The sequence below is a fragment of the Diadema setosum genome, chromosome 5 (assembly GCF_964275005.1).
Source record: "Diadema setosum chromosome 5, eeDiaSeto1, whole genome shotgun sequence".
Classification (NCBI taxonomy): Eukaryota; Metazoa; Echinodermata; class Echinoidea; order Diadematoida; family Diadematidae; genus Diadema; species Diadema setosum.
The window spans coordinates 24620875-24643641 of record NC_092689.1 but is presented as its reverse complement, the minus strand read 5'-3'; the positions used below and the strand labels follow the sequence as shown (position 1 = coordinate 24643641).

Sequence of the window (22767 nt, the reverse complement as noted above, 5' to 3'; positions counted from 1 at the left end):
GATTTGAAATTTTGTGCGCATGTGATGTGTGGGCATGCGCTGGCCGTAGTATTCATTGTAGCTCTCCCAAGGTCCTCTCGACCGAGTCACATTCAGTCATCAATTCGAACAGAAAGGGACTATTGGCAGAACCAAACGTTGCCCGAAGCCTGTTTTCAATACTTCAACTTAATTGGTAAGTCTTCAAATTGAAGAAATTTTTGTATTTTAAGTTGATATTTACCCGCGATATTAAATCTGTCATGATCCTGAATGCTACAATGCGAAGTCCCATTACGCTATGCGTATGGGGCTGCTGGTCGCAGTTAATTGCATGATTGATACTAAGACATGAGAGCACTTTGGGGCGAGTAAGTCTCAGTGTTAGTTATATGAAAGGCACTTCAACCTGAAACACAAACTAAGACAAGGAAATTCAGGGAAACTTTTGAGGTACCAAAACTTTATATTATCTTTAAACGCTTAACTATAAGACCCTATAGGCTGTAGAAACTACTTCAGACAGAGCCTCTTTTGTCAGTTCACACTTTTCCAGAGTGTGAGCTTTCTTAGGTAGGTTAGCTGGTTAGGGGAGTCCATTTGAATTGGGTTATACATCATTTTAAAGCTTAGGGTCTGCTCTGTCAGCATATGCCCCTCACTAAAAATCCATGTATGGCGACTTTTTGCTGATTTTGTGATGCAGGGTCACTAGTATTATGTAGAACTGTCTACACTCTACTCTCTAGACTCTAGCACTAGTAACCTACGTACTAAATATTGTATCCATAGCGTGCGTGTCTCCCTTGAGATATCTTTAATTATTTTTAATAAAAGCCTCTCAAGTCTTGTACAATCTGACAATAGTTGTTATTGGTTGTACTTGTAACTTTAACGTTGTTAGTTGTAACCGTTAGAACGCTAACTGTGTTACACGATGTAGGAACCGCGCGCGGGTCGGGTGTAATCTGAGTCATCCAACACAGATATACTGGGATGGGACTGGGCTAGCCCCGACATTGTATCAATACTATCATGTCATTTTTTAATTTTTTTATCAATCAGTTTATCGATGAAAATAACACTTTCAAACGGATTGACGAAGAACTTTCGGCTATTTAAAACACATAAAACACGGTCAAACACTTACAAATGGGATGTTCGTCAATACGTAGGCCTAATAAGTGACGTTTCATCGGCACAGTTTCCTTTTCCGCGTGTATCGCTCGCTCGTGTTATTACAGTGCTTCGCATTTTATGCATGCATCAATGCATCATCATACCAGTACAGCGCCCGGCCGCCGTCCCATCACCTCCCTTGTCTCAGAAAACATCATACCAGGCCATGCGTCCATGGTGTCTGAGCTACAGTTATAAAATAGCTTTAACCGTTTCATGTTTTATCAGCTTGTGTATCAATTTAAAGGAAGGATTTGATTTGATTTTATTCGACTCTTCCGACCCCATTCCGGGATATGAGAGTACAACACATAAATACAAGATATGGTCATTACAACATATATATTAAAAAAAAAAAAAACATGTTTGTGATATATTACAATGATGTATATAAAATAGTCTATACCTACTAAACATATATACAGTGATGTACAAATTGGCAAGCAAGGTTAACTAATCGTATGAACCATACGACCAAACAATCGTGACATACAACTACAAAATATGTACTAGAGATCGAGTATCACTGGATGCTTAATTTTTCTACCACTACGAGTTACAAAATTTCTTGACTACAGTACACTCAACTTTTCAGGCTTCTGCAAACTTGCAAAATATGACATGATCAGCCTCACAAATAATACTAATCTTTTAAGCTGTCCTAAATGCGAGCATGAAAATAATCTGGACATGTGTAATGAGCAAGGACGTTTAACCAAATAATGATTGCTTAAATATAACTGTCTTTCCTTTTCAAAGAAGGGGCATACGAAAACATAGTGAAATTCATCACCCGTTTCATGTCTATCACAACAAGGGCATTGAACATCCCTTTCATCAAATGACTGTACAAATCTTCTATTATTAACTGGCAACTGATTTGACCTATAGACATCTAAAACGGCTGAATGAAATTCTATTCCTCTTACTCAACTGGACTAAATACCTTTCAAAGAGACTATTCGTCTTAAAAATCCTATGATTTAAAATACTCTATTTGACCAAACATTTGCCATCAAATCCTGTTTAGACATATCACTTAATCTCAGCTTCAAGGTGCTCAATATCCAGTTATTACTAAATCCTTCCCCTTTTCTTAGCCATTGATACAACACCAAGACCAGCATCGTTTAAAATTTCCTCAATATGAGATATCCACTTAAATACAAAGGTCGTGTCCTGTTGACTTATTAATCTTTGGAGTATATAAAACCTGAATGAATATTTAGCAGAAGAACCCTTTACGATCCTCAGCCAGAAGCTAACCATACGATATTTAACAGTAAAATAGCCAGTCGTGTTCTCCCGGTTTCTGCATATACTATACAATCTGGTGTAAATTTATTTACACATAACAACGATTTCAAGAATTTCCTATGAAAAATTTCGATTTGACTCAAATCCTCAAAACCCCAAACTTCACACCCGTACAATAGTATTGGTATAAAAACTGATTAAACAGTTCGCATTGAATATCCACAGGAAGCTTGAATTTCTGAACCTTTAGTGACATAGAAAAAAGTGCTTTCCTTGCCTGTGTCACCTGTTTAGAAATAGCCTTCTTAAAACTTCCATTGTGATTAAATTGAATACCTAAATAAACAAAATCATCCACTACATCAAATTTGTCTTCACCAAAACTGAACAATGGAAAGTTACGTACTTTGCCTCTTGAGAAAATCAGGACTTTAGTTTTTGTAGTATTGACACTTAACTTCCAATCTATACAATATCGATGCAATGCATTCAAAGCCAATTGAAGCTCTTCTGCACTGTCGGCTAAAATAAGAGTGTCGTCTGCACACAACAATGTATATAAATGTATAAAAAGATCCTCATTGACTTCTTTGTCTAAAATATCAACACAAACTTTTTCAAACAAAAACTGTAATCCCTTGAAACGGCAACTCAAGAACGATTCAAAATCATTGAGATATAATGCAAAAAGCAGAGGTGATAAATTTTCACACCAACATTACACTGAAAAGCCTCAGAATGTTGACCATCTAAATTATTTATACGCAAGATTTGGCTTGAGCATACATTATTCTTTATAACTGTAAACACCTTACCATCTACCCCAGACCTCAACATTTTATGCCAAAGTGATACCCTATCAACCATATCAAGGGTGCTGTTCGTTATTCCGAAGGTTCGTTGTTCCGAAGGGTCGTTAATCCGAAACACGCAAATTCCCTATACCTAGAGGTTCGTTAATCCGAAAATGAAAAGGGGTTCGTTAATCCGAAAATTTGTGGCGTTATTCCGAAGGTTCGTTATTCCGAAGATCGGTTAATCCGAAAATGAAATTCGGAACAATGAACCTTCGGAATAACGAATCTTAGGAATAAAGAGCCTTCGGAATAACGAACCTTCGGAATAACGAGCTGTAACCCATATCAAAGGCTTTCTTAAAATCAATGAATGCACAATAAATTCGTTTGCGTTTAGACAATATATCAATTAAAGTTTTCAAAACAAAGGCGTGATCCATTGTAGAATATCCAGCCCGAAAGCCAGCTTGCTCTTCTCCAAGCATACCTTGATTATTAAGGTAAGTTGTTATCCTATGATTCAAAATAGAAGTGAATAACTTCCCCAAACAGCTTAAAAGTGTTATTCCAAGATAATTATCTGGGTCTGTATCCCTTCCCTTTTTCTTAAAAATTGGTACTATAGTACCGAGACACCAGTCTTTTGGAACTAAACCACTTTCCAAAATTATATTAAAGTACATTGTAATACGACTTGAACAATGTTTTAAAAATTCATTCCTAATCAAATCAATACCACATGCCTTATTATTCCTTAACTTCTGAACCATCTTAATGACTTCATCAATCACAATTGGTGCATTTAACTCATTATTACCTGTTGATCCATCCAAATCATACTCTGGAATTGAAATTAAATTTCGAACCGAATTCAGTTTACTAAAATGACGCACAAAATCAACCAAAGGGACCTTTGCCGCACAGGAGTCACGCTTACGGCCATTCAGTAGGCCTAACTTCCAGTACTCCTGCGGGCTATCCTTTTTAAGTATACGAAGATGATCATGCAGTGATTTACTATATGCCTTCTTCTTTCTTCTCAACAATTTTGACTTTGTCTGTACAAAAATTTCTCTTTTTATTGGAATTTTGAATCGACTGAAATATGATTTGCCAAGTTACATTTTGTTTGCTCTTTATAATGCTTATATTTTATCTGTTTTATCTTATTGCAATTCTATTTGGGGAAACACGTATTCTTGCCATACTCAGACTTTTTATACTACAAAAGAAAGCAATTCGAATTTGTACAAAGTCAGATTACAGAGCTTCAACATCTAAACTTTTTAAATCATTACACACTCTTAAATTGCAAGATTTGAATAAAATGCAAATATGTTCCTTTATGCAACGTTTCCATGCTAAAACTCTTTCACCTTATTTACAAAATATGTTTTCTGTGAACTCTGATGTACATAATTACAATACAAGATCGTCAAATCATTTTCATCGATGGCGTTTTTTAACCGATAAATCTAAACATTCGTTACGTCATACTGGTCCCGTTTTATGGAATACGTTAGAACTGAGCAAATTCAATACACAGTTTAATAATATGTTCAAAAGACAGTACAAGAAGTTATTGATTAGTAAGTATTGATTGGATTATTATGTATGGATGTATTGGTCTTTCTTCTATTTGTATTATGGTGTTTAATGTTTTTCTCTTTTTTGTTATGATTAATTTGATTTTTTTTAAAGTAATTTTCAAATGATTATAACGCGGGGTATGTGCAACATAACAAGCCTATTCTGGCTTTCTACGCGCATACCATTTTCCGGTCAACCAAACACATAATGTTAATGAGTTTCTGTTCTCTGTGTACCTGTGATATCTGTTTTCCCGATGTGTTTTTTTTTTTTTTTATTCTTTTGTCTTTATCATAATCTCGCTTTGTTTTGTGTCGTTTCCATTGTTTTTAAACTCACTTTTTGTACAATTTGCTCATATTCACATATACTTTATCATATATTGAATCGGAAATAAAGATTGAATTGAATTTCTTGTAACTATATACTAGCAACAGTCTTAATGTCAGCCAGCATTTGCTCCTTCTCTCTCATAGGTTTCCCTTTACACTTCCGTTTAATCCTATTCTTAAAATTAAAATAATGCAATCTAGCCTGTACACACTCATTATCAAACCATGGCTTTTGTTCTTTGCGAGATTTCGTAGGATTACCTATCCTACCAAGCTAGTACCTCCTTGATCCTACGAACCTTTTCCACACAAATACCAACTTCTTTTCCAGCATTCATGAAAATATCACCCAACAACGCACTAAAGCTATCAATATGAGCTTGTGTGGATGTTCTTTCAACCATCCCCAATTCACTCAACAAGGCATGAATATTCTGATCAAACTTAAAACAGAAATCTAATGCCTTTTTACTATCCCACTTAAATGAAACATACTTGACATTCTGAAAGGTTTCATCCCTATGCTCAGACTTATTACCCCCAGAATCATAAAAAACATTAATATTAAGGAAGTGAACCTGTGTGTGCATGTGTGTGTGGGTGTGTGTGTGTGTATGTCGTGGGGGGGGGGGCAATGGGGGGGGGGAGAGCTAGCAGCAGTCCTCCACACTTTTTGCTGTAAGAAAGGGAACTAGGGAATCGGGAAAAATGAGAAACAAAAGAGACAGGGAGGGAGCGGACTAATAGACTAGGGTGGGGCAGCTTTTAGGGCAGACCAGCTGTGCATGTGTTCGCGATCATTAATTTGTTTGTTTTGTTTTGTTTTTCTCGTAAAAGTATTAGATCCCACTGGCAGAAATATCTGCTGAATATAAAATAGAAAGATTGACCATGCAAAAATAGTTTTCAAACGGACGTAAAAAAAAAAAAAAAAAAAAAAAAAAAATTGGCCTTAAAATCGTCCCCAGCCGAGATGGGGTCATCCCTGGATGTATATAGCATATGCAACCTTGCAAGTACACTCAATTCTATAAATCAGGGCACATCTGATTAATGTTACTCTTCTCACAATAAAAGTAGACCTAAAGGCCTAATAATAGGAACCTAATAAGATCTTCTGAAGTCCAATGCCACACCATTATTCAAACTGACTTTATAAACTAGATTGAAATGATGTGATTTCAAGGTTTCACATGTTTTTTCGACACTGATACCGGTACAGCATTTACCAAGTACGCAAAATAATGATATAAAATAAAGAGGTATTAATGATTGACTATTTACTAAATAGCGTCATCGCCTTGCAAATTTAATCCAGCTCACCTTCACTCTCATTTGCTCATTGTGATTATTTGTTTCTTTCTCTAAAATCAAATCAATGTTGTACTTTACAAACCAGCTTTATTACAAAATCTGTGCAGGAACGGATTGCAGTTGCTCAAATTATAGATTAAGAAATAATCTTTATGATACTTCTGCTGGACACAAACTAGAGGAAGCTATTTACGTTGTGCAATGGCGACATTATCGCTGACATCTTACTCTAAAAGTGTAAACATGTATTTCGTATTCTCACTTTTAAAAGTGTCTGTTTACCAGACCTGATGATCCTTCGTTTTTCTCAAAATATTTTGTTGGTTCATCGATCGATAAACTGGACAAGCGCGTTTCACCTTGATAACGTTACAACGATGGCGCATTTTGGCACAACATTTCAAAGCAACTTTTTAACAAATGCCTGAATTCTGAATTAACTCCATTTACAGTCAGATTTATTTTCAGCAGATAAATGTGTAATCGTCTACATTAACCTATTAACAGCGTTTGTAACAAAGCATAATGTCAACTGCATTGAATGTTCTGCGTCGATCGATCAACGATGTGATATTAGTAACCAGTATCAATCACATTCAACCGTTCCTCGGTCACCTCCAAAGTTCGAGGCCAGGTTGTAAATGTATTGTAGGACCTACATCTTATTCTCAGTCAATATTGGTTACTGACTTCATTGTTCTGCCTTTTCCATCAACTTGCTGAGGTAGAAATAAGATTACACTTAGTTTCGCCACCTGTATACTGAAATGATGGGCGGTATCATGACGATAATTAAATGCTATGAATTCATCGCAGTGCGTAATAGCAGGCCAGCAATAATGGAGACAGCTGATTTTAGCAGGGAGGTGACTCACCTCCCTGGTTTTAGCAGCTTTATAAGCATGATTCCTGGTGGCTCATAGATGTGCCGCAAATTTATTTTACAATCCCATTAATGGGAACAAAAATATAATGAAAACAAGTGTTTTGAACAAGTGCTGAGAGTTTCCCGGCCATGCCGGCAGTGAGAAGCATATTATGAAAATTGTTAGAAAAGTATAGTAATTACCAGGTACAATGCAACTGCATCTGATTATTTCTGAAAACGTATTAAAGCACTTAAAGACAAAACGATTGATCCATTTTTTTAAGTGCCATAACATTCTGTATCGCAATGTCATTCTTACGTTCTCACATCACTTGAAGCAGAATAAAACGTATACTACTCGTATATAAAAAGTCAACTTAACATTTTCGATGAGTAAATTTAAGAATCTTCCTCGTTAGCATTCGCAAATCGCGTCTGAGGAAACTGGCGTTTAGACATCGAAACTTTCATTTTTTTTTTTTAAATCCCGATTTGAATGTAAAATGAGAATTCCATTAAAGCTTGTATTTTGACCACCCAGGTGAAAATCTCCTATATGATGATACATTATGAGGATAATACTTTTTCCCGCCAGAGTGCCTCCGAGTTCCGTTTATGCGTCGCGTGGAACCGGTTGGTTACTTGAAATAACAGAGAGTAACCTAACTGCTTATGATCTGTATTCGGGTATAGGTTTCCAAGCATCATGATCAATATCTGCACTTCAAAACAATAATCCGTATGAGAATCGAGTTCATTCTCTAAACAGCCTGCGGTATATACCATGGAAAACGTTTTGACTTTCAGATCGCCATCGCTCCGACAAAATGAGTCATAAGTCGCACGGGGAGTTTTCCCGTAATTAGCCGAAAATGAAGGGGAAGCACTACTCGGGTCGAAATTTTTTTATGACGGATTTTGATTCCTTTATGTTTTATCTGTTTGTACAGAAAATTTCAGCGTGTGAAAATGAGTACAAGTGTCCCAAATCACCGTTTTTCTGAGACAATTTTTTTCGGTTACATTTTTTTCGAACGCTCGCCTTTGCGTTGCGTTTCGCACCTATTGTTCTTGCTAGATCGAGACTCCGCCTCCGTTGCTAGGGTGTATGCTAATGAGGCATTGCTCTTGACCCCTTTGAAGACAAAACAAAGCATGGTGCGCGCGGCGGCGTCGGCGGCCAAGCGGCGAGGGCTATAGAATTACGCAATAATAGTGAGCTGACCAAGGCTATTGATTGCATGACCAGCGAGTTTCGTTTGATACATGCACTCCATTTCAATGAGTGGTGATTGACATGACGCACAAATCGCACTGAAAAAAATAATTCCAACGAACGATCACGCAAAATTTATCAAACTTTATCTATGAGCTAATACAATGATCACATATCGAACTCGAAACCTTTTTTATGCGTGTGTGTACTTTTACAACGGTTATTAATTGGCCTCATTAATGAATTTGTTCAAATAATCATAACTTTCGTTCCCTGGTATGTGACTTGCTGTTTAAAGTTCATCTCTGGAGATATAGTAGGGCCTAAGTTGTCAATTATTCTCGTTTTTATAAAGTCGACAATTTGTGTGATAATTCGCCAAATGTATGTAATGCGTACTATGTATTATTTCCCTGGTTAATGAAACTTATTGCCTTATTACTTATGATGGTTTGGGCCGTGACGGCATGGAGAGAAATAGGAAGACAAACATTATTAATGCCCAGATAGCTCGTGTTCCCTTTGGAGGATATTCTGACTCTAGTCATCTCTGTATTTTTTTAGAAGTAGGACCTATTTGAGAAAGGGACAGAAAGCTGTGTCGCTACTCAAAAGTGTGCTTCTTCATTTTGTTTTGTGTTTTAATCAGAATGTTTGTAATGAAAGCTGTTTGCCGTGTATTGCGTGTAGCTGACATGTGAGAGGTCAAGTCTGCAAAGAATTGGGACAATTGGGTTGGCTAACAGCTTTGCCAAGTAGCAGCGCTAATTGCCCATTGAATTGCGTATTCTGAGGAATTTCGAATGAAAGAACTCGGACGGCAATGTTCACGCCTTGTATCCGAGTAAACCCCTCATCAACGAAGCCTTAAACAATGAAAGGTAAACTTCCTGCTATCAAGGGGTGGATAATGACGCAACCAGTATTCTTTCTTCGCCATTAATAGCAGAATCAATGACGGAATGGAGCAACAGTGTTGGAGGATCGGCATTATGTCTGCTAATTTGTAAAGGAATTTTTCAGTCTCCTTTTGTCAGTTCAGAACCACAGTCAGTGACGCTAACTTACTCTATCTCCTACAAGCTATCGTTACCATCTTAAAACGTGAATTTTATGAAAGGCTAAAAGTGATCACGGAATCAGTTCTTCCGCGTGACACATGCAGGCTTTTATAATAGCATACCAAGCTTAAATCGTTTACCTGTATAGAAAGGGCGGGGATACACACTTATCGCAATCATCCGGATTTGAGAGTGATACACTCTACTACTTTTCTTCATCTTTCCCCCGACAAAGACCATGGTAATTCAAAACAAACAAACAAATAAACAAACAAACAAACAAACAAGCAGTTGATTTATATCAGAACGTAGAGATTTTTTTTTTGTGTTTCATGTATGTATAGGTCATCTCTTGATGTATAGTAGGCATTTGTTGTCGTTTTTACAGCGTTTCCTAATAAATGCCTATAGCGAAAACCCAACAAAACTTCTATCAAGGAGGGAAGGGAACTTAAATTTAAATATCACATAGTTTACAGAAATCAGACATGTAAATAAGGCAATCATATACATCCGCACGGCCGATTGTAATCTCTTACTATGATTATCAAACATGATCGCCTGCATTTACGTGCTTTTTTCTAATTTCTTGAACTTTGCCTCATTTTCTCTCTTTTTTTTAAACAATTGCTCGAAACATTTAACAATCGTAACACAGTCTGCTATCCCACAACATAATATTCCATTTGATTTGTCACTTATTGTTGGTCGGGTGACGCCAAATGTTGGAATTTCGAGCGATGATACACGGCATTTTGTTTGTTGGTTTTCGTCTCATCGCTCAAAAGAATTTTGACTACGATTACAAGACATAACTGATGGTTTACAGAAGTGATCATCAATTCAGTAAGGATTAGTCAAGTCATGAATTCACTTTACCCATCATGACTGTCTAATCGAACTACGACATTGTTTGGGTAACCGCGCCTTTTTATTCTCATAGTTCAAACTAATTCTTGACATAATCAAAACAAATAATTCTTTATTAAATTTCTCAAAATACTCAATAGACGGCCTAAGTCAAAACTTTCTACAAAGATTGCCTATACGGCAATCTTTACTAGCCTAAACAAGTTTTCTAGAGCTATCAGTTCCCCCTATGACAATGACTTCGATCGCGTTTTGAACTTGTATCGAACTACTTTCAAAACAGCTATTACCTTTGTAGTTCGATTAATAAACCAGTCTTTTGAATTCATAACCAACATTCGTAATCGTAACAATACAGTAACATAGTACTGCATGTCAATAAAGTTGGAAAATGTAAATGCTATAATAGTAGCGCAAAAAAAAAAAATGAGTAACGATTATCTTCATACATTCTAATTCCTAGTGATGTCGCTACGAAAATGACACATGGTTTGGTTCAAGCAAATAAAAGTAAAAAGGAATGGGATATACTTCTAATGATAGTACCACGCCGTACAATGCATTTCACTGTATTTTGTAACATTTGGTTACGTTTCTGTGCGCTTTACGTATACGGAAAATAAAAGGCAGATTGGTGCTATTAACATGCTAACACGCAACGCATTCAAAATGTTTTTTTGAAATACACCGTATACAATATAATGTTTTAGTATACGGTTTGAAACTTTGAATTTGCGAGTCCTTTATGAAATTATGAGCAGGGTTATTACATTATCAAGCAAAAATTATTTAGGGATTCGGATTTGCGCAGGAGACTACACTCTAAAAACACAAATGTTGAATTAGCATTTAAAAGGGCCGAGGAGTGACAACATTTTCAAAGTGTTGGTTTTCCTGCTAAATTCAACATTTAAAATGTTATCTTAAAAGTTGGATGCAACACTTCAAAAATGCTGTCACTCCTCGGCCCTTTTAAATGTTGATTCAACATTTGCGTTTTTAGAGTGTAACAGTGCTATATATGGCGATCGTTCGCAACAGAGACAATCCTCTTCAATAGATATACAATGTAATTCTGTTTTCATGAATTGAAAGAGAAACGAAAAGAAGTCAACTTTTTAACTTCATTTAGCTTTCTCCCCAATTGAACTTGATTTGATCTGCCATGCATGATATCGCTGTGTGCTCTATTAATTATATTAAATCATTTAATCGGCGTGCTTGTTTTTTATGCAGAATATCACAGGTAAGTTTAATTCATTGAAGTTCATAATGTTTGTACATATGGCGTGTTCGTTGTTTTCTATTTTCATTTTTATAATATATCACGTGTCCATTATCTGATTCTGACCACGGAAATATGGCGACTGTTTAAATGCGGAGCATGTACTGGAAAACTGTAATGTCTCCTGCCAGTATAGACAAACTAATTTCTAGTCTATCCCCGCTTAAAATTGAAATAAAATTGAACAAAAAAAAAAACAAAACAAAACGAAGTTCGACTTTCAGTAGATTTCAACCGTTTTGTATAGTGCCTGATTCATGTAATGGACACAATTCTTTAGCACATAAGCAATCACACAACTTTCGTGAATAGATGTGTCTTAATGATTGCATCTCATGAAAGAAAACTCGTCTCCTTGCCTGAATTTTAGCTTCTTCCTGTTCAAGCTCGCGTGAAAGAAATAGTTGAACATCAATCGCAATCATTAAGAGAGGCACATCCTTAGAAATAAGCACAGGAGTACTGAGACACACTACGAAATAAAAACGGGCCTTTTATCGCTATTGACAACGCATGACATTGAAATGCTTTTTTTTTTTCCCTTGGGGGAGGGGGGTAATACAACTGATTATTCTGAAGGTTCGTTAATCACACAATGAAATATGGTTTGCTATTAGCTTAGGTTCGTTAACAAGAAAATTAAATGCGGTTCCTTTCCGGTAGTTCCTTTACCCGAAAGTAATCAAGCAATCATTTTTTTTTTTTTTTTTTTCTGATAAGGTTTGTGAGTACAAAACGAAGTGAAGAAGGCCTAAGTATTAATTCCGAATATTTTTCAGTATTATTGTTTATGATCCACTTCTCAAACGCAGAAAGATTGTAACTGCACATGTGATATAAAAAAAAAAATCCGCTTAAGCTACAAGTTAATTGTTTTTTTATATGCTATGCTATTAGAAAAGTGACTGAGAATCATTGTAAACCCAACGTGAAGCTGTCAAGCCTACATCAACCTTTGCTTCTGATACTTCTGATACTTCTGATAAGCGATAATTACTGTGCACGCAACGCCTATAAAGGAAATGTGCCTTTAATATGGCGGGAATTCATAATGTTACGGCTGTATACAGCTGCAGCAGAAAAGACGCGAAAGCAGTTTTTGATGCTCTGCAACATTACGACCATGTGCGTAATTTGAGGGTTTTAAGTACACGCAAAGAACACGATCTCAAAAGACGACTATCGTTAATCAACTTCATTGACTTTTTCTACAGATGCTGTCTTTTGAACCCCCGCTTAGAATAGGTTCTCAGGTTCTATTTAATAGGTATTGGTACTTGCTAAACGCATCCTCTTTAGTTTCCATTGACAACAACATGGGAGGAGAATGGAAGCGATGAACGCCCTCGCTAAAAGACGCTTCTCGTAAGACGCATTGCGTGCCCGCCTACAATAGGTTCTCAGGTTCTATTTAGGTATTGGTACTTGCTAAACGCATCCTCTTTAGTTTCCATTGACAACAACATGTATGGGAGGAGAATGGAAGCGATCAACGCCCTCGCTAAAAGACGCTTCTCGTAAGACGCACTGCGTGCCTTCTTTTCTTTCTACTGTTTCCTATTGTTTGTGAGTTAAAAATTGCGGCAAACCACAACGCAGCCGACACACAACGCGTACCGACTCATTCATGCGGCGGCAGCGGCACGGACACAAACGCGCCGAAGTTTACATTCGGGCTGCCGTATTGGTCAGAATCGTTAATGATAGACCTGTCCTGCGATTGGTTGATTATCTTACATACCCAAGCTATCGCCTTATACGGTAGTGCGTGCGATGGAGCGTAAACGCCGTCGCTAAGCAGGACAGTTGTATTGTTTTGTCCCGTGAAAGAAACAGGTTGTGAGCATGAACATAGCCTGAACTTTGAGAGCGATTTTCTCCGTTATTTAGAAAATCAACTGACATAACAAACGTGGTTAATATTCGTTTTTATGATCTATAGGGATGTCGAAATGAGTTGTATTACATATCAGTGTAAAGCTTAGAGTCTGTAGAATTCACTTATAGGCATAACTACGATTTCATTTTTTGCGACTTTTGACTCATTCCGACGGAGCGCCACACCTTATTCTTTCATGCTTTGAAAGGCAATTCCCATACAATGCTGATTAATATTTTGTCGAGCGTGAACGTCGGGACCAGATGAATGATAATCATATCTACACATTTTAGTGTATTATGACTGTCACATCAACACTTCTATCAGATTATATTGTGCTATACACACAATCAATCAAATCTAATAATACCGACACATGCAGAGTCACAAAAATAATACAAAATGTACAAAGGGTAGGCCTATAATTATAATTATATTATATTTTGACATATAATATTAATTATATGTCAAAAGGATGAGACCAATGACATAATCTACAAATATGATAAATGCATGAAAGTTCTGAGCAAAGCAATTTGTTGAGTATGATGATTTCGTACAAGTGGTAAAAGAGTAAGCAAAGGATATAGATAACAAAAATCACCAAAGAACTCGACAATACGGAATAGGATTACTGTCAAACAAATCAAATTGATAGTATTTCTGTGTACGTTCCTCACGTTTAAGGGTCATTCAAAAGATAATTTTCCAAGTCTATATTATACGGGGTGATATTCGTTATTCCGAAGGTTCGTTAATCCGAAAATGATAAGAAGCTGGGTATATACCAACGAACCTTCGGAATTACGAACCTTATTTTCATTTTTAGATTAACGAACCTTCGGAATAACGAACACTGATTTTTCGGATGAACGAACCTTCGGAATAATGAACCTTATCGTATCAAATACTCTCTAAAAAAAGAGATTTTCGAGTGATCCCTGATGAGGTCAATCCAAAATGAGTGAAAATAGATATTTTCACTCAAAATTCACTCCAATTTCACTCGAAACAAACTCTTTTCTCTCATTCACTCCTTCGAGAGTGAACATTTTCACTCACAGAAGCGCTGTGCGCACAGGCCTACTCAGTTGTCGAGCTCTGAGCGCGCCCGCCCCTCCTATACACCTGTATAGGCCTAGATAATATGTATAGGTCTAGGCCCTATAATATTACTTAGAAATCGAGCCACCGCATAACAAAATAAACCAGCCCAGCTAGTCTTTTTAATTTCCGTGAACTCATTTCATCGCCATTCCATTACATTGCCCCCCCCCCCCCTAAGAATATAGCAAGTCCTTTGACTATCTATAAGTGAAGAGGCTACTAGGCTAATTTTGTACTTGAACAATGAAATGACCAAGCCCAAATACCGATTTTTGTTTCGTTCTGTCTTGTTTTCTCCCACAGAATTAGCCTAGTAGCCATTTCACTTATTCTTTCATGTCAGACACAGGCATATATTGCATATGTACACGAAAACAAGTTGTTCGCTTCTGGTTACACGTAGGCCTATTTACACAACTCTTTCAACATCCCCCAAAACGTTACAAAATTTCTCTGCTAGACATTTGCTATTATATTCGCTTGTATCTGGCTTCAGCCACTCCTATAACAAGGAACAAAATTGATATGGAAAGTGTTACACCGTTCCCTACAAGGATGGTTAGTTCTCTGTATGCGCATCATTCTTAAGAACGATAATGTAACAGTTCAACAGTAAAACATATTTTTGTCACCCTGAAAACTAGGGAAGGCAATCAAAATTGTCAAACATTAAAGAGTTGATAACTTCAAACTCCGTAGTACATCAAGAAACGTCTTTTAGCGCCATACACTTTGTCAACATGTCAATCTCCATATTATGTTTAATTACAAGAACGTTCCTAGCGAACTCTACCGTCCTCTAGCTGGCCGTAATGTTTTAGGCGGAATGCTCAAATTGGAAGTTTTCGCAGGAACAATCAAAATAACCACGTGTGCAGGCCCGTAGCAAGGATTTTTCAAGGGGGGGGGGGTGCGGTCACTAAAAAACGGACCTTCGGTACCAATACCAATGATGACACACACACGCACACACACACACACACACACACAATTTTATATATATATATATATATATATATATATATATATATATATATATATATATATTCTTTGGACGACCGAACTACAAAAGTTGTATAAGAATTTGCGCGCGAAGCGCGCCGCAAATTGTGAATTTTGACTGTTTTAATGACGTTTTAAAGTCTCGAGGAAATTTGTATTTTTGTCTGTTGCATGCAATCGCGTTACGGTATTTCATCTAGGAAACAGTAAAAACTCATTTTGCCAGGAAGTTGCAAAGTTTAATTGTGTTCGACACTCTGCGCGCGTAGCGCGCCGCAAAATTGAGAATAGTGATTTTCCTGGTGTTGTTTTAACTTTTATTTTTTCTATTGTATACCCGCGTTAGCAGACCTGAAGCCTGGTATGCGAGTTTGTCAAAAACGAAAATAAAATCAATAAGAAAATTTTTAAAACAAAATGAATTGTAAATGTGAACCATTTATACTTTGCCTCCTTGTGGTAGGATATTTCCAGCATTTCCGAACTTTCAAATAATCATTTTAGATTTAATAATATTAAAGGTAGTAGATCCGATTCGCAAACATCTCCAATATCAGTCAAATGTCATATTAACCATCATGCTAAGAAGGTTTTCTTTGTGAAATTTGGAGGTCAGTGAAATTCAAAAATTAAACATCCGTTAGCCATTGGAAGAAGTTGAGTGCAAATTCAGACCTCAGGCTTAATGCTCAGATGTTTTCCTATTTGATTTGATCTGTCTTACTGTGCACACTAAGATACATACTGGAATGGTTATTTCTTATTTATTAAATTATAGTAGCATATTTGGTTACTAGCTGTCTCTAGGCATTTTCGAATTTGGGCTGCAAAGAGATCCACTACCTTTAAGTTAGAAGAGAGATAAGTAAATAATGATAAAATAAACAAACAAAAAAGAATGAGTTTCTTTTGTAATACTATCTGACAAACTTTTTACTTTACCATTTTAGTTCATAGCTCAGCACTTTCCATTCTCTCTCATACCCTCTTACCCATTACATTTAAATGAAATACAACTAAAATGAGTTTGCGTGCCTGCATAATACTCTTTGGAAATTATAAGTGAAAATGTTCTTAGGTTTTGGCTCACTTTAAAATGAGAACCAATAGAACTGTCACAACATGAGAAAATGTATAAGTAATAATCAACACTACATTTCCGAATTTGGCCTGCAAAGAAATCCGCTACCTGTAAGTTAGAAAAGAGATTAGTAAATAATGATAAATTACTTAATAAGCAACAAAAAAGAATGAGTTTCTACCGCCGTATCCAGAACAGAGCCTGAAACGGTGCAGGCTCAAGAAATCGTTTGTACTATAATACGTCTTGAAGTACTGTGTGATACTGTTGACTCAGACTTCTACAAAGCTGTAAGTGAGAATTGTAATCCAATCCGACTCATTACCTGAGATATTTATGAAAATATATCAATAAAGAATGTAAATGAAATAACGATGCGTCACAATGCAGTCTAACGCTCTCACAATGCTATCATACATAGGGTTTTTCACTGACTGTTTTTACTCCGGAGCTCTTGCAATATTCAGGCCTTTGTAATACTATCTGACAAACTTTTTACTTTACCATTTTACTTCATAGCTCAGCACTTTCCATTCTCTCTCATACCCTCTTACCCATCACATTTAAATGAAATACAACTAAAATGAGTTTGCTTGCCTGCATAATACTCTTTGGAAATTATAAGTGAGAATGTTCTTAGGTTTTGGCTCACTTTAAAATGAGAACCAATAGAACTGTCACAACATGAGAAAATGTATAATAATCAACAGTACATTTCCGAATTTGGCCTGCAAAGAAATCCGCTACCTGTAAGTAGAAAAGAGATTGGTAAATAATGATAAAATAAACAACAAAAAAGAATGAGTTTCTACCGCCGTATCCAGAACAGAGCCTGAAACGGTGCAGGCTCAAGAAATCGTTTGTACTAATACGTCTTGAAGTACTGTATGATACTATTGACTCAGACTTCTACAAAGCTGTAAGTGAGAATTTTAACGCAATCCGGCTCATTACCTGTGTTTTTTATGAAAAATATGAATAAAGAATGTAAAGTAAATAACGACGCGTCAGAATGCAGTCTAACGCTCTCACGATGTTATCATACTAAGGGTTTTTCCCCGACTGTTTTTACTCCGGAGCTCTTGCAATATTCAGGCTTTTGTAATACTATCTGACAAACTTTTTACTTTACCATTTTACTTCATAGCTCAGCATTCTCTCTCATACCCTCTTACCCATTACATTTAAATGAAATACAACTAAATTTAGTTTGCGTGCCTGCACAGAATACTCTTTGGAAATTATAAGTGAGAATGTTCTTAGGTTTTGGCTCACTTCAAAATGAGAACCAATCGAACTGTCACAACATGAGAAAATGTATAACTAATAATTTGTTGGAACCGTAAGCAAATGCCAGCTGAAGGCGAGTAGGCAAGTGTGCTTAAAAGCATTAGATTATGCACGGAGATCGTACAGTTACTTGATAGATGATCTTTTCTCGAATATTGGTACTAGCAAAAGTGCTAGAAAAAGCAGCTATTATAATTCGTTAGGCATGCATAATGGCCCAATGAGTGTTACAAGACAACTGGAGTAAGACAGGTCTTTCATTTTGTTTTGTCTCTCCTGATCATTCGTAAGAAATGCTAATTCATGACCACCTTTTCACAATTTGATTGGAGCATGCATTCATAATGGAAAATAGTTGACATAATAATCTATCCCCAGGCATTATCATGCCAACATGTACTTATATATACATGTACTATATCTTTGTGAGACGTAGATATAAAATGTCTCAGGTTTTCGATTATAGTAATTTCGAGGAAATTTCTTTAATTTTTATCATATATGTAAACTTGAGGCTATTAGATTTTCATCCACTTACCTCTGTTCCTGTGAAAAAAATGCAAGTGTCAACCTCAATGTCATCCACGAATCGCACGTACTCGCTCGGGCGGCCAGTGGAAAAAAAAAACAAACAAACAAAACACCGGTCACACGCGCCAAGGGCCATGGCATGCAGTGCCAATATAATAATAGCTCGCATAAATTGATACATAACATTTGTGTTTGTGTGCATGGGGACGATCCGATGGTTCATACTATGCATACAACAAAAGCGTTTCGTACAATTATTTTTAACATTGTTAAACGTACTCTTCCACATGTACGTAGCATATAATGTGTCTTTATATCTATTTGGATTGTTATCTTGAGAATTGCTAAAAACAGTTATTATGAAAAAGTGGACCTTTCAGAATTTGGGGGGGGGGGTGCGTACGCACCCGACGCACCCCCCTGGCTACGGGCCTGCGTGTGTATAACCTGTTATACAAGAAAGGAAAACATCTTCTTTACAAGCAGGAGCTACAAGTACAGCGTCCCTGAATGCGTTCGCATGTCCATCTTTAATGCCAATTAACGAGCTCAAAGGAATCATCCTTCTAAATTAACGCCATACACGGTGGTCAGGATAGGCCTATATGGAAAATAAGAAGCCAATCACACAAATGAATATGCTCGTTATCATTCGTCGAAGCAAGGATTTTTCATTGTTTGAGAGAGTGAATTAAAGTCAGGGCATGGCTTGAACACTGACCGTTTGTTGAGTACATGTATATAGCAACATCACTTTCTATTATTTTTCTAATACTGTTGCACTTCATCACAAAGGATATAAGATAAAAATAATGGCAGGTGGCAAGAATACCCTGCAGTTAATGGAACAAGAGTTAAAGGTGGGTACTCGGTAATTGTTTTTCCAAATTTCTCTTCCTGTCGAAGCCCAAACCATCCCAACAAATCGGAAAGTCAAAGCCAGGAGGTAGGCCCTATCTTCATGGTCACAGTTTTTGGAATCGGGAAACCCATACATCACACTATCACATTTCGCAAATTAGCGAATAGTTAAGTTTAATCCGCTTACAATGAAAAGAACCTTGACAATTACGATAATCAGATTACAGAGCTTGACTGGTGCATCCAATAGTCTCGAGAAAAAGTTGGCGAGAAAATTACAAGGGAAGCGATACGCTGAAGCTCCGGGTAGAACACAAATCCTTAAGTGAGAGAGAGAGAGAGAGAGAGAGAGAGAGAGAGAGAGAGAAAGAGGGAGAGAGGGGGGAGTGAGGGAGAGAGAGAGAGAAGAAGAAGAAGTAGTCAAAATAAACTGTGATTTTTCTTTGTCTTTCCATTCAGGTTTTATTTCAACAGGGAAAATATGAAGGAACGGGAATCCATCATTAAAAAAAACATACTTAAAAACGAACAAACAACTACAACAACCAACCGAACAAAAAACAAGACCCCCCCCCCAAAAAAAAAAAAAGGCTACACAAAAGCAAAAAAAAAGTACTTCCCGGCAGTTTTGGCCCATCAAGTGGAAAATCTTGGCGTGACCCGTTTTTTTGTTGTTTTTGTTTCTGTTGTTTTTTTGTTTTTACTTTGGTTTGATTTACTTGAAAAATTCAATAATAAAACAATCATACTTATATCACAATTGCATTTTCTACAACATAAATTCATGACATTAATGGTGATAGCATGTTGTAATTAAGAAAATAATAACAATGTGAAAACAACTAGAAATGTCGCTGTGGTGACTAGTATGCCTCCGCCGTATTGCATGGTCCACCCAATAGGTCAAGAGTAAGTCTTGACAATGTGAGACGACAGTTTGAAATAATTGGTCAAAGATTTTAAGTGAAATGTTTGTCACAAATGTGTTGAATGTTTACTTTCCTTGAACTAGGTTTCATTTGGATGGATGGCTAAATTGTATCAGCGAGAAAGTATTTGGGAATTGTTAACGTTTTCACTTGACCTTTGACCCTTGCCCTTTGACGCCATGGCCCATAATTCTTCAAATAATCACTTAACTGGTAACATCCATTTTCATAATACTTTGAGCGTTTTTGAAAATATGGGGATTTTTATAAACTTTTAAACAGTTTAACTCGACCTTTGACCCCATAGCCACATAATATTTCCATACAGGATCATTGTGCAGTAATGCACGTATACATATAGTCTGTTTTTGCATCGAGTATAATCTCCAAGGTATGGAAAAAAGTAATTTCAGCATTAAATACATTTTTTTTTTTTGCATTCAACCTGACCTTTGACAATTAACTTTGGTCCCCATACCCCCCCCCCCCCCCAATTCCCAAGAGAATCACTGTTAGGTAGTACAGTGGTAGTCCTACAATGTGCTAAGTTTGCCTTGAGCCATTTCCGTGATATGGAGAAAAAAGTGAAATCTTAGCCATTTTCACTTGAAATTTTACCCCATGGCCCAAAACTTTCCCAAGAGAATCTTTTTCAGGTAATAAATGTATATGCATATACACTAGTTTCAAGATAACAGGCATTGCATAGATATGCAGGAAATAGTGAAATGTTAAGAATTTGACAATGACCTTTTTTGATCGTTAGCAAGTGCACCAAAAAGGCACAACTTTATCCTACTCGTATATACACGGGCTGTATATACTGCACCTATGTAAAACACGATACATGTACATTGTACAGTATTTTTGCGGCATGACATTTTCACGAATGGGAGCTGATGGCCTCTTTCTTTGCATGAAATTTTTGTGAACTGTCACTGACATTCAATGCATATAGTTTAGAAAAGAAGTTAACCCCATGCATGCATTTCAATTTCATGAATCTTGGCTTGTGCAAAATTCACAAAATACAGACGGACAGCGAAGGAAGGACTGACGGGTAGATGGACGGACGGATGTTGTCACAAATGTACACACAAGTAGTTATGTACATGTATCAAGGCTGTATGCATGGTTGTTTAATGTGTATGTACACAGGGTGACCAGATTAATGGAGAACATTCTATATGATATAGATATAGTACATACAGGCTGACCAGATCAGTGGAGAATTTTCTACATGGTATACAATGTAGCTACAGTACATGTATGCATGTGACAGGAAATACATTATAGCTCACTCAATCTAGAATGATTTAACCCATTCCAGAAAATTCTAGGAAGTGCTGGCTGAGTGAGGCACTGCCCTTGTAACCCAATGTGATTGGTAGTTAATTTTGGCAATGATGTTATGCACATATTAGGCAGTGAGTCATCCAGGATTCCTGGAATTTGGACTTGCTAGTATGTTCAGGTATGTGGCCCCAGGTTGGAGAAAATTACAGAATGTACTAGAAAGGGGTGAATGGATTATAAAAGCAGGAGAAATTCTGCAGTAGGCAGAGTACCCAACACCTCTGCTCTGAGAGTTACGTCACTTCTGGCTCTGAAGCGACTTGTTATAGTCAGTCCTGTGTTACCTGCTGACCTGCTATACAACCTGTGTTTGTGGAGATAAGGCCTGGGAGACATTTTGCCTGCAGAGAATTAATTTGCCTACATTGCCTCCATATTTTAGTGTCAATGGACATTATTACGGCACAGCTGTGACGGGCTGGATTCCTTGCTGGACATTATAAAGTGAATCCTCATTCAACGCATCAACTGGACGTGGTCGTCATAACGTTTGGATTTTGCACGTTTCGCCGTGGACATACACCTTGTTTATCGTGGAATTTACCCTGGATCTATAACGTGGATTATTGCAACCCGTGCCTCTGGATTTACGTCGGAGGAATCATTCATCGGTGCATCAAGGACCATTCATCTGTGCATCGAACATCGTAGTTAGACATCACCAAGGGACTATATAACATCGTGATTACGATTTGGGCTGTAATGCGTGTAAGTGATTGTATTACTGATTTATAATTGTTTCTCTTGATCATTATTGTACTGATGTGAAAACCGATTACGAGTCTGTACCCACAATATCACTGTTAATAAACCGCCTGAACATTAGTTGATTGTTTCTTTTGTGCGATCATTCTCAGAGTGATTTTGGTCGTAACAAAAATTGGGGGCTTGTGTCCGAGAAGTGAATTTAAAGCCAAAACTTAGAATTTGGAACGTTCCGGAATCCAGAATATTGGTACAGACAAAATACCAGTGAGTTGACT

General features: G+C 36.9%; 1 pseudogene; it reads right to left on the bottom strand.

Moving 5' to 3' along the window:
- Nucleotides 1–1667: 1667 nt before the first annotated feature.
- Nucleotides 1668–3282, bottom strand: LOC140228610 (uncharacterized; annotated as a pseudogene).
- Nucleotides 3283–22767: the final 19485 nt, after the last annotated feature.